At 38.1% G+C, this 9952-nt stretch overlaps 1 pseudogene; it reads right to left on the bottom strand.

Moving 5' to 3' along the window:
• Positions 1 to 578: 578 nt before the first annotated feature.
• Positions 579 to 1508, bottom strand: LOC113279270 (annotated as a pseudogene).
• Between the last annotated feature and the right edge of the window lie 8444 nt (positions 1509 to 9952).

Genomic DNA, 9952 nt, shown 5'->3' on the forward strand with positions numbered 1-9952 from the left:
AAGAGTACAAGAAGCCTCATGGAAGGGGTTACTGGAAAGGTATTCAAAGTGAAATGGGACTGGTGCAGTGGAACTCCACATTCATTATTGGTAGGGGGAGGGATATCAATTTCTGGCAGGATGCATGGAAGAACTCAATTCCGTTCAAGGAAACACACATAGAGCTTTCAAGGCAACATCTCAAAAGCAAGCTAAAGTGGCAGATTTAATACATAATGGAAGTTGGAGAATAAAGCTTAGGGAGAATCCTTCCACTGAAGTCACAGTTGAGCTGAACAATCATCTCAATATCCATGGTAATCCACCAACTCTAACCGATTTAGATGATAAAATAAAATTTTCGGCTGCTACAGGATATTCTACCAAGGAGGGTTATAAATGGCAAATGAAGAATATGCATCATGGAAATATAGTCTCTTACAAGCATATTTGGAGAAAAAAATACCTCCTAAAGCTCAGTTATTTGTGTGGTTGGCTACTAATAATGCTATACCAACAACTGATAACCTGTTGCGAAGAGGTTTTCAGATTGATAACACTAACTGTAGCTTGTGTGATAATGAACACAAGTCTGTGGATCATCTGTTACTAAATTGTACCTTCACAAAGGATATCTGGGAATACTTTAGCGTCAGAAAGGATGCAAGTTGGGTCCATGGAAACTCTGTGAAGTTACAGTTTGAAGAGTGGAATGCAAGACAAACCAAAGTAATAGCCATCATTGATAGAATCTTACCGTCATTGATTTCGAATTTGATCTTGTCATCGGGTTCTACGTCAACAATGAGTGTCTTAACGATTTCATATCCATAATCTGCTAAAGCCTGCAGTCAAATTAAATACGGCCAAATCAAATGAAAATGCCATTTCTCACAGAACATTATCAAACAATTGCTATTAGAAATGAATTATACCGTTTCCAGTTGTTCATCAACTTCGTTAGCAATATCATCCTTTTGCTCGAAAACATCATTCAAAGTAAGCTTTGGAACAATGGATCTGATAGCTGAAATAATGGATTAACCATATAAATATTACACTTTAAAATTAAGAGGAAGATGTTAATTTCACAGTTTAGAGTGCACGCATACCATCAAAAACATAGGCTTGGATTTGGCCCCTTGTATTGCTCAGTTTGTAGAATGCAACGCCTGTATTTTCTCGTACAGCTCGATATTGTATAGATGCAACAACAGTCAGAAACACATTATCATGTAAGGAAAAAAAAGTTCATCTAAATGCTTCTATAACCCCGTTAATTATAAGTTTGTATAAATATCAAGTCTCGGGATGCGCTAAAGGTATTTCCGTCTACGTACCTTTGTCTTGGTCTCGCATCTCAAATCCAGCTCCTAAACCCTGAGGTTGACATGACCAACTATTCGAATACCAAAACACCATGGTACGCAATGGCATCCAGGGGCAAGAACTTTCTTATACTCGCCAAATTTCTCCTTGACAGCAACTTTCATCTGGTGGACTTTTACACAGCCTAATAAATTACCCATTTTCTATTGTTTCAGATCTGCGAAAATACAGACTCCATGTCAAGCAACAGTTATGACATAAAAGAATATGAAACTGGATTTGCCTTATCAAAATCTTAAACCCTCTCCTATTTCATTTCAAATACCCACCAGAACTATTGTCTTACTGACGGCAATGATAGTTCAAGAAACTAATGGCAACTGAACTTAAATCTTCCAAAAATTGATCACTTGGGCACTTCCACAAACACCTTATGTACGTTATGCTGGTGATACAGTCTTGATCTTCCTGAGGATTCTTAAGCCCATTCTATCTCCTTCCTGGAGCAATTTCACATTCAAGGGAAACCAAATATTCCTAAACATATGCAGACACTAATTTCTGCAAATTCCACACAATACATCATATAAAATTAATGAGAGTAGTGGTTGATTTCCGGTAGCAAATACATCTCAAAACTTGTTTTCTTTCATGATTTGTCACCTTGAAACTCAACTAATTCGACCCATTCTTCCTAGACTCATCACAACCTTAATACACTGCTACAGAAGTAGAACAAAACGGAGCAAATTCATTCATTTTCACCCTTACGCCTCATCAAGTAGTGCTAGCATTGACTAAAGGACTATTGATGAGTGCTAAAAAGTGCATATTTATATATATTTTTCTTGGCATTTAACTCATCTTTTGTGCTCTAATTCTACATTTTATCCCATATTCTGTATTTTCATTGTTTTCAAGAATAAATATTTTTCTTACTTAATTTTGCATTTTTAGGTAATAAATAAAGTTTGGATGAATAGCAGAGCGGAAAAGAGCAGAAAAGTAGTGAAAAGCCGGGAGGAATTACACAAGGAAGCCGCGAAGAATGTTGTGCACAAGACCAAAAGGCTAGAAGTGGGCTTGAAGAAGAAGAATTGTCCTTAAAGAAGATATGGGCTTGGCATACCCAAGGCCCAAAACCCTTACTCAAACACATTTCCACTATCCAAGCCCGTCTCGGATTTCAGCCGTCAGATCGAAGCATTTCAGCATCCTACGGTCGCTCCATCATCGCACATCAAACTCCGAAGCCCCCGCTTTACATCGCAACGCACATCTCCATCTTGGGTCGTCCGTTTTGCTACATCCCTTCATCCGACGGTCGCTCCACGCTTACCTCCGTATCGCTGTTGGATCCACCTACCATCTTCCCATCCATCGCTCCTTGTCGCAGATCATCAAACTCCTCTGAACCTGCTTCACACCCTAGCAACCGAACACCTACACCCCAAACAAACAGACCCTAATCCCATTTCCATCGAGTTCTTCCCCTTCTTCCCAAAAATTTGCAGAGCTCTGCAACTCCATCACCTCCACCATCTCTTCCATCTCCACCTCGAACACCACCACTACCACCTTCCCCCGACAAACTCAGGATTCAATCACCACCCTTGTCTCTTCCTTTCTCGTCTGTAGCATCGAGTCCTGATGCAACAAACTCGACAGTGAGAGAAGCTAGGGTTCACAGACGTCTAGGGCTAGGCCAACAGCGCAACAAGAGCTAGAGGAGGAGCAGTAGAACATCAACAGGGCATGGGTCGAAGCCAATTTACACATGGGTATGTCGAATTTGATTTTCCCCAAAAGTTAGGGTTTGCAAATTTAGAGTTTTGGTGAAATTAGGTATTTGGTTGTAAACTATAAATAGGAAGTGATGTAGGATGTTAAAGGTTGTTCTTGGTTAGCCGAGATACCCCCAAATTTGGGTTAATCACTGTTTAATTTTAGTTTTAATTTTCAATTTAATATTTAGGGTTCTTCAATTTCTGTTCATGTTTGTTCTTGCTGTTTAATTCCATCTTTCAATTTTTTTTTCTCACATGTTAGTTTAATTTCCTGTTTAAAACTTGATCATGTTTAGTTCCATTGTAGTGTTAATTATGTTCTGAGTCACTGCTGAGGCTCAGATGAAACCTTAGTGCACTAATGAATGATGAATTGCTAGGAAGGCCTGTTTTGCTTGAGTAATGGGAAGTAGTTGGTGCTCTGATATGCCTGTGGGGGCAAATCAGTGAGCAAGCTGATTTTCTTCCCATTCTAGTTGGATGCCTAAGTTTTCAAATCTAGAATTGCATTGTTTAGCTAGGACACAAGGTGGATTCAAAGCCTTAGCTTAACCCACATTTTGTTTTCACAGTCACTTGCAACTTAACTGTTTTGTTACTTCTTCACACCCCTGCCCTTGGCTTAGGCCTTGGTTCCATTGTTCTTTGTTTAGTTTCATTGTTTTGTCACCTTCTCATAATACTTTGTGCTGTTTGCTTTTGCCATTGTAAATTTGCATCCTTTTGCCACTGATGTTTGCTTCTTTCCCATGATCATTGTTAGTTTGTTGCACTGCCATTGTTAATCTCTTAGTTATTGTTCCCTATTCTTCCCTGTTCCTCATCTCTGTCTGTGTTCTCTTTTATTCTCTTTCTTTTGTTATCTTTTGCTCTTCTAGTTTCTCTGTTTTGCTCCCCATTTGTCCATTGAAGCTCACTGTGGCCTAAGTGCATTGATCATTAAGAGCCCAGTCCAGTTCACTGTGGATTCATTCAAAAACCAAACTGATAGCTCTATCAAGCCCAGCTCACGGTTCAAAGTCCAGGTTAAGGCCTAAAGCCTAGTTCATAGCTCAGAAGCCTAGCTAATCTAAAGCCCAGCTCATTGCTAGGGTGAAGCAAAAGCCCAGACCACTGTTAGGGTGCCCAAGGCTCAGTTCAGTCCATCTGTAGTCCAAAGGCCCAAAGCCCAGTTCATTCTTATAGAATAAAGCCAAAGCACAAACTCAATCAAGAGCCCAGTGCACTTCAAAACCAAAGCCAAGCCCACTGTGCCTAGAAGTTACCAAAGCCCAATAGCAATTTAGAGCCCAAATAGCTAGAAACTCCAAAACACACCCAGTCTCTGTGGATCGACCCGTACTTGCACGAGCTACAACTGACGACCGTGCACTTGCGGTATTACTGTAGGCCCGCGTTTTCATTTCGCTCAATTTTATACGCTTTCCCGGGTCCACCAACTATCAATGAAAAAATCTGTTATCGATACAATTTCAATTTTTTTTACCTTGTTTGCAGCTACTGCACAGAGATTTCAACTCAGGAAGAACTTGTCTCTCACGCATTTTCTCAAACACCTTGCTGGTGATTCATGAAATGCACTTGCTGGCGATTCATGAAATCCACTTGCTGGTGATTCGTGAACCCCATGTATCTCCTTCCCTGCATTGAATTCCAAATTTAACATCAACCCATATTCCTAATCTGTCCCAAACACTTAAACCACACCTTAATATTCTACCACCAAATGAATAACTATCTCTCTAACACTTTCTTCTACAATTATAACCTCCTCTTTTGTAGACACCATTGTTGAACCATTTCCAATACTTGATATTTTTTCATTCAATTTCATTTATACCACCACCAGACGATGAATTCATCTTTGTAACACCTTATTTTTCTTAAGAAATTGAGTCTCCTCTACAGCTGATCCAATTTCATCACAAAAAAGTCAATAAATATGACAATCAGATAAAAATCATCAAAAACAGAAGTGGGTTTGTGATTAACCTCTCCTTAAACTGTCTTTTTCGTCCCAACATCTTCACTACACTAAATATTCAATCCAGTGACTCAATCTCTTATAAACAACCATGATTAATGTTAATTAGGTTTGATATGATAAAAATCCCCAAGTTGTCTCTCGATTTTAGCAGAAGAAAAAATTTATTTACATACACCAGAGAGAAGAGGAAGAAGAAAGTGAGAATCAATCTCTTTCTATTCTGCTATTACACGTACAGGAAGGGTAGTATAGTAATCTCACCACATCTATGAGATCTCCCTATATGATATTTTGGCGAGATATTGACAAGTCAACGCGATAAATTGACCGAGATGGTTAAAGTGGATGGAATCCGTTTAACTTGCCTAGTTTTGCAAGAAATAAAAAAAGTGGCCTAGAAATGAAAGTGAGGGTCCAGACCAGGCCTACTTCTGCATATAATCCTATTGGATATCAGACATTAAACCACATATAACGAAGTCTATTTCTGAAGCTGAAAATTTCAAGAAGTTAGTTAGTTCATAGTTATGGGATCAATCCAAATTGTTAATTTATTTTGATCAAGACACCAGTAACAAGATAATGACACTTCATATACTATTAATAAGCATGGATGTTAGAGCATTGCTCGGTTGAACCCACCAATTGTTGGTATGTCAAGTTTGGTTGTCATATTTTAGCTCCAAAAATCGAGGTTATACAACTAGAGTTAACTTCATTATGTTAGATTAGGAACAATAGAAATGTTGAGACTCCCTCGTGTTACTCTGAAGAACTTGAAGATGTATCAGCATCAACGACCACATCATCCTTCTGTTCGAGGTTAGTAATACATACTTGATTGTTCCTTTTCTAATACGTTTCTTTCAAGTTGTTTAGATTGAAAACATAACATGTGAAATATATTTATATATCTCTAGTGTTGGTGACTTGATCATTTCATTATGATCAAAGTGTCAAGGAAGCATATAATGGTTGTTTTATACAACTTTGGTATATTGGATTAGGAAGTATTTTATAGCTATTTGGACTTTGAAGATTTGACATAACATTATTTGGTGATTTTTTACTAGTTAGTGTGTTGCACTTTCGAGTTGATTACGTACCTAAAAAACTATGTTTTACATGAGTTTATGAAAGTATAATTGCGAAACTTGTTTCGTAGTTGAAAGGAATCAAAGGTTATATTCTAGGACCGATCCCTTAAACAAGGAGTACTACTAGGATAGATCCTGAGGATGTCTAGCAAGACCGATCATTACCAAGGATCTCTATTAGGACCGGTCCCAAGGTTCTCTTCTAGGACCGATCCTTACACTAACCAATTAAAATGTTTTTTGATTCGTCTATTAACTTAGGGTTTGGATAACTATCGGAAACACAATTTGGTTAATATGGAAAGTTTACAAGATATCGACATAGTATTTAAACAGGTGTTAAGCTCTTATACTTAATGTTCAAGTATTTTCCGTGTACTGAAGGTGAGATCCCGAACAAAAATATTCTAAAATATCTTTTTGATATTCGTAATTTATATGTCATTCATATCCAAGTAAATAAGAACATCTCTTGTAACTAGATTAGTAAAGCATATATTGTATGCTATCTAATATTTGGTTGACATTCAAGAGAGACTACGGTATAACAGTTGGACTACAGTTGGATTATTACAAACCCAAAATGGATATTTGTTACATATCTTTAGTATTTTAGGATTTGGAAATTCCTTATTGTCCAAACTACCTTGGTCATTATAAATAGTGAAGTTTGTACTAAAAACTTATCTCTTGGATGCACTGATCTAATCAATTATGCGGGAAGTTGTATTGTACTAGCACATTTGAGAGTCAAAAATGATAATCAGAGAAAGATAATTAAGGGAAAGATAAAAATCTGGTTCTTACGAATACAACCAAGGTGACCTATGCTTCCAAATGGAGCGCAACCAAAGTTCATTTAATTCAGATTACTATCCTTAAAAGAGTCCTTACACATTTAGATCAACACTAAACTTAATACAAAAAACCATCCTCTCATCGACAAGTGTTGCGATTTAAAATACTCTCAAGTTATAGATCAGACTTAATTATTTATACAATGGATAAGGGCTACCACCTAATGGGGCACCCAGTTATATAAAAACTGCTTAATCCTCTAGAGCATCATTGTCCTCAACGATGGAGAATGGAAAATGAGATGATATTTTAGCAGAATCTTCCCATGTAGCATTCTCTCGAGATGAATTAGTCAACTGAATTAGAACTTGTTTAATCTGTTGGTTACAACGTGTAATCTATCTGCTGCTAAGAACCTGTTCAGGCTGAACAATGACCTTGCCCGAAGTATCAACATTGGATATAACTGTAAAAGGAGTCAGTGTGTAAAGACTCTCAAGCTCGTCAACGCTATTTGACTGGTCTAGAGATAATCAAGAAACGGCTAAGCCGCTAATGACAGATTAATTAGAGACAAATGTTAATTAGTAGAAATTAATTTAACAAATAATTTAGATACGAAACTAGTATCATTAATTAGGTATCGAAAAGTTATGTGAATTAGACTACCCGAACGCGTCATTCAGATACCAGACGAAGAAGATATCATCATGTTTGGTTGAAGATATCATCTAGCCGGATTGGGTTGCCCTTATCAAATCTAGGGGTGCCTAGGTAATTTTTAGTGGTCTTATCCACGACCATGAGTAAGAGAAATTCATTTTCTCTTCTTCTTCTTTCTTCTTCTTTATTCTTCTGCTCTTCTTTTCTTTCCATGTTCTTTTCTTCTGGCAAATCTGGGAGATCAAATGGAAGTTTTGCGATTGGTAGAAGGTGGAAAAGATCATGGGGTAGTTGCTAGTGATGGTGTGGTTGTCTGTTGTTGATTCAGACATGAAGGAGGAAGTTAATTAGAGGTTAGGGTTCTGAGTTTTGGGGTTGTGTAGAACTGATGATGATTTAGTGTTGCTGATTGATGAAGAACAGAAGGGTTGAGATTAAATTGAAGATCTGAAGCCGTTCTATTGATGAATTAAAGCTAGGGTTTCATGTTCTTCCCTAAATCAGGTAAATTAGGGTTCTTTTGAATTGAATGATTTTGATTGAATAATTGAGCTTAATTTAGTGAATTGTTTCATGGGTTTGTGATTGATTGTAGTTTAGATGGTTGTATGAGGTTTAATTTGGGTTTCTTTAGGAGATTGAATTTCACAGAGGGATTAGGGTTCTTGGTCATAATAAATTATTTGTAGGAACTGGAAGATGGGTTTAATTAAAGGGACGCATGTTGATATTTGAGATGAGTACTGGTTTGATTGAACTGGTTTAGATGGGTTGATTGATGGAGCTGTTGACAGAGTAAATGTTGTGAATGATAATAATGGGTTCACAAGTTTCTGGTAGTTAGAATTGGAGAGGTCATGGCTAGGCAGAGGTGATGATTATGAACTGGCGATGGTGGTTTGCAGTGGAAGTTGAGATGGAGTTGAGTTTGAGATTGGAGAGTCGGGGTTGAATTGTTACTGCAAGATAGAGTTGAGCTCATAATGGTGTATCTGAAGTTGCATGGGATGTTATTGCTACAGATTGATGATGGAGTATGAAGTTGGGGTTAATGGGTGTTGTTGTTGTCCGCAATGGATTGGGATTTAGATGAATGTTAGGCTTTGCCTTGGGGATTTTAATTCAGTGGCGATGCTATGAGTGATAGATAATTGCAGATGAAGATGGAGTTGAACTGAGATGAAATTTAGATGGATGTATTTGAATAAGATGGTTAGCTCATTGACTAGAAGATGATGATGTTATTTGTTTGATTGTGTTGAATTGAAGTGTAGCTGCAGATAATGGAACTAGTGGGGAGAGTGTATCGGACGTAGCATTGTATGAAGTTGATACAGTTTGGATTTGAACGCCAACTAGTGGTGTCGAACTGAGATGAGTTGAGACAGTCATTGTGTAACTACAACTGTTGGAATCTAAGAGAGCTGGTGACGGTGTTGTTGGGTTGAAGATGTAGTGTTATTTAGTATTTGAAGTTGAGACTGTAATGATTATGTAATCAAGATTACAGTTAGAGTTACTATGAGTTAGAACTAAGGAGTTGTTTTGTAGGAGTTGATGTTAGTTATAACAGTTGTATAAATTCATGTTTATTGATTATAAGCATGTTTGTCATCCTAGTCAGGTTGTTTGCCTATTCTGTTTAGCTGGGTCAGATGTGAATCTGACTTGACTAAATTAGTCTTGTTGACTGAGTTGACCCAGACCGTTTTCTGTTTGACCCACTGGACCTTGACCGAGTTAACCCGTTGACTTGACCTTTGACTGTAGACTTGACTTATGTTGACTGCTAATTGACCCGTTGACCCTTAGTGACTGTTAGTTGACCCGAATGGACCGGGCCTTGGATTAATGGGCCGGTTTGTGGGCTTAGGCTTAGGGCCAGTTTTATTGATTATACTTTTTGGACCCCTTTATGGTCTGAATTTGGAGCCCCGCTGATTGGGTTTGTTGGCGGCCTGTGAGTGAAGAGATTTGAATGGGTTTCGTTGGCAACAGTGGGACAAGGAAGTGATGGATTTATGTCCTCAATCTGGTGTGGATTATGCCGTTGAATTGGGTTTGCTGTGTACGAATGGAGATGGAAGATGAGTTATTGAACTGGACTCGGTTTCGTATTGTGTGTTGTCGTGGTCGAAGTGAGGATATCCTAGAGTTTGTAAGGAATGGCAGCAATCAGTTGTAGTCGATGGTGAACGGTGGCTGCAGAGATGGGTTCTCAAGTTAAACTACAGGGAAGTCGTTACTCTTGGTTCTGCAATCAGTCGACAATGATGCTTGCAGTCGACGGAGTTAGTGGCTGGAAGGACAGA

The sequence above is a fragment of the Papaver somniferum genome, chromosome 5, assembly GCF_003573695.1.
Source record: "Papaver somniferum cultivar HN1 chromosome 5, ASM357369v1, whole genome shotgun sequence".
NCBI classification, from domain to species: Eukaryota; Viridiplantae; Streptophyta; class Magnoliopsida; order Ranunculales; family Papaveraceae; genus Papaver; species Papaver somniferum.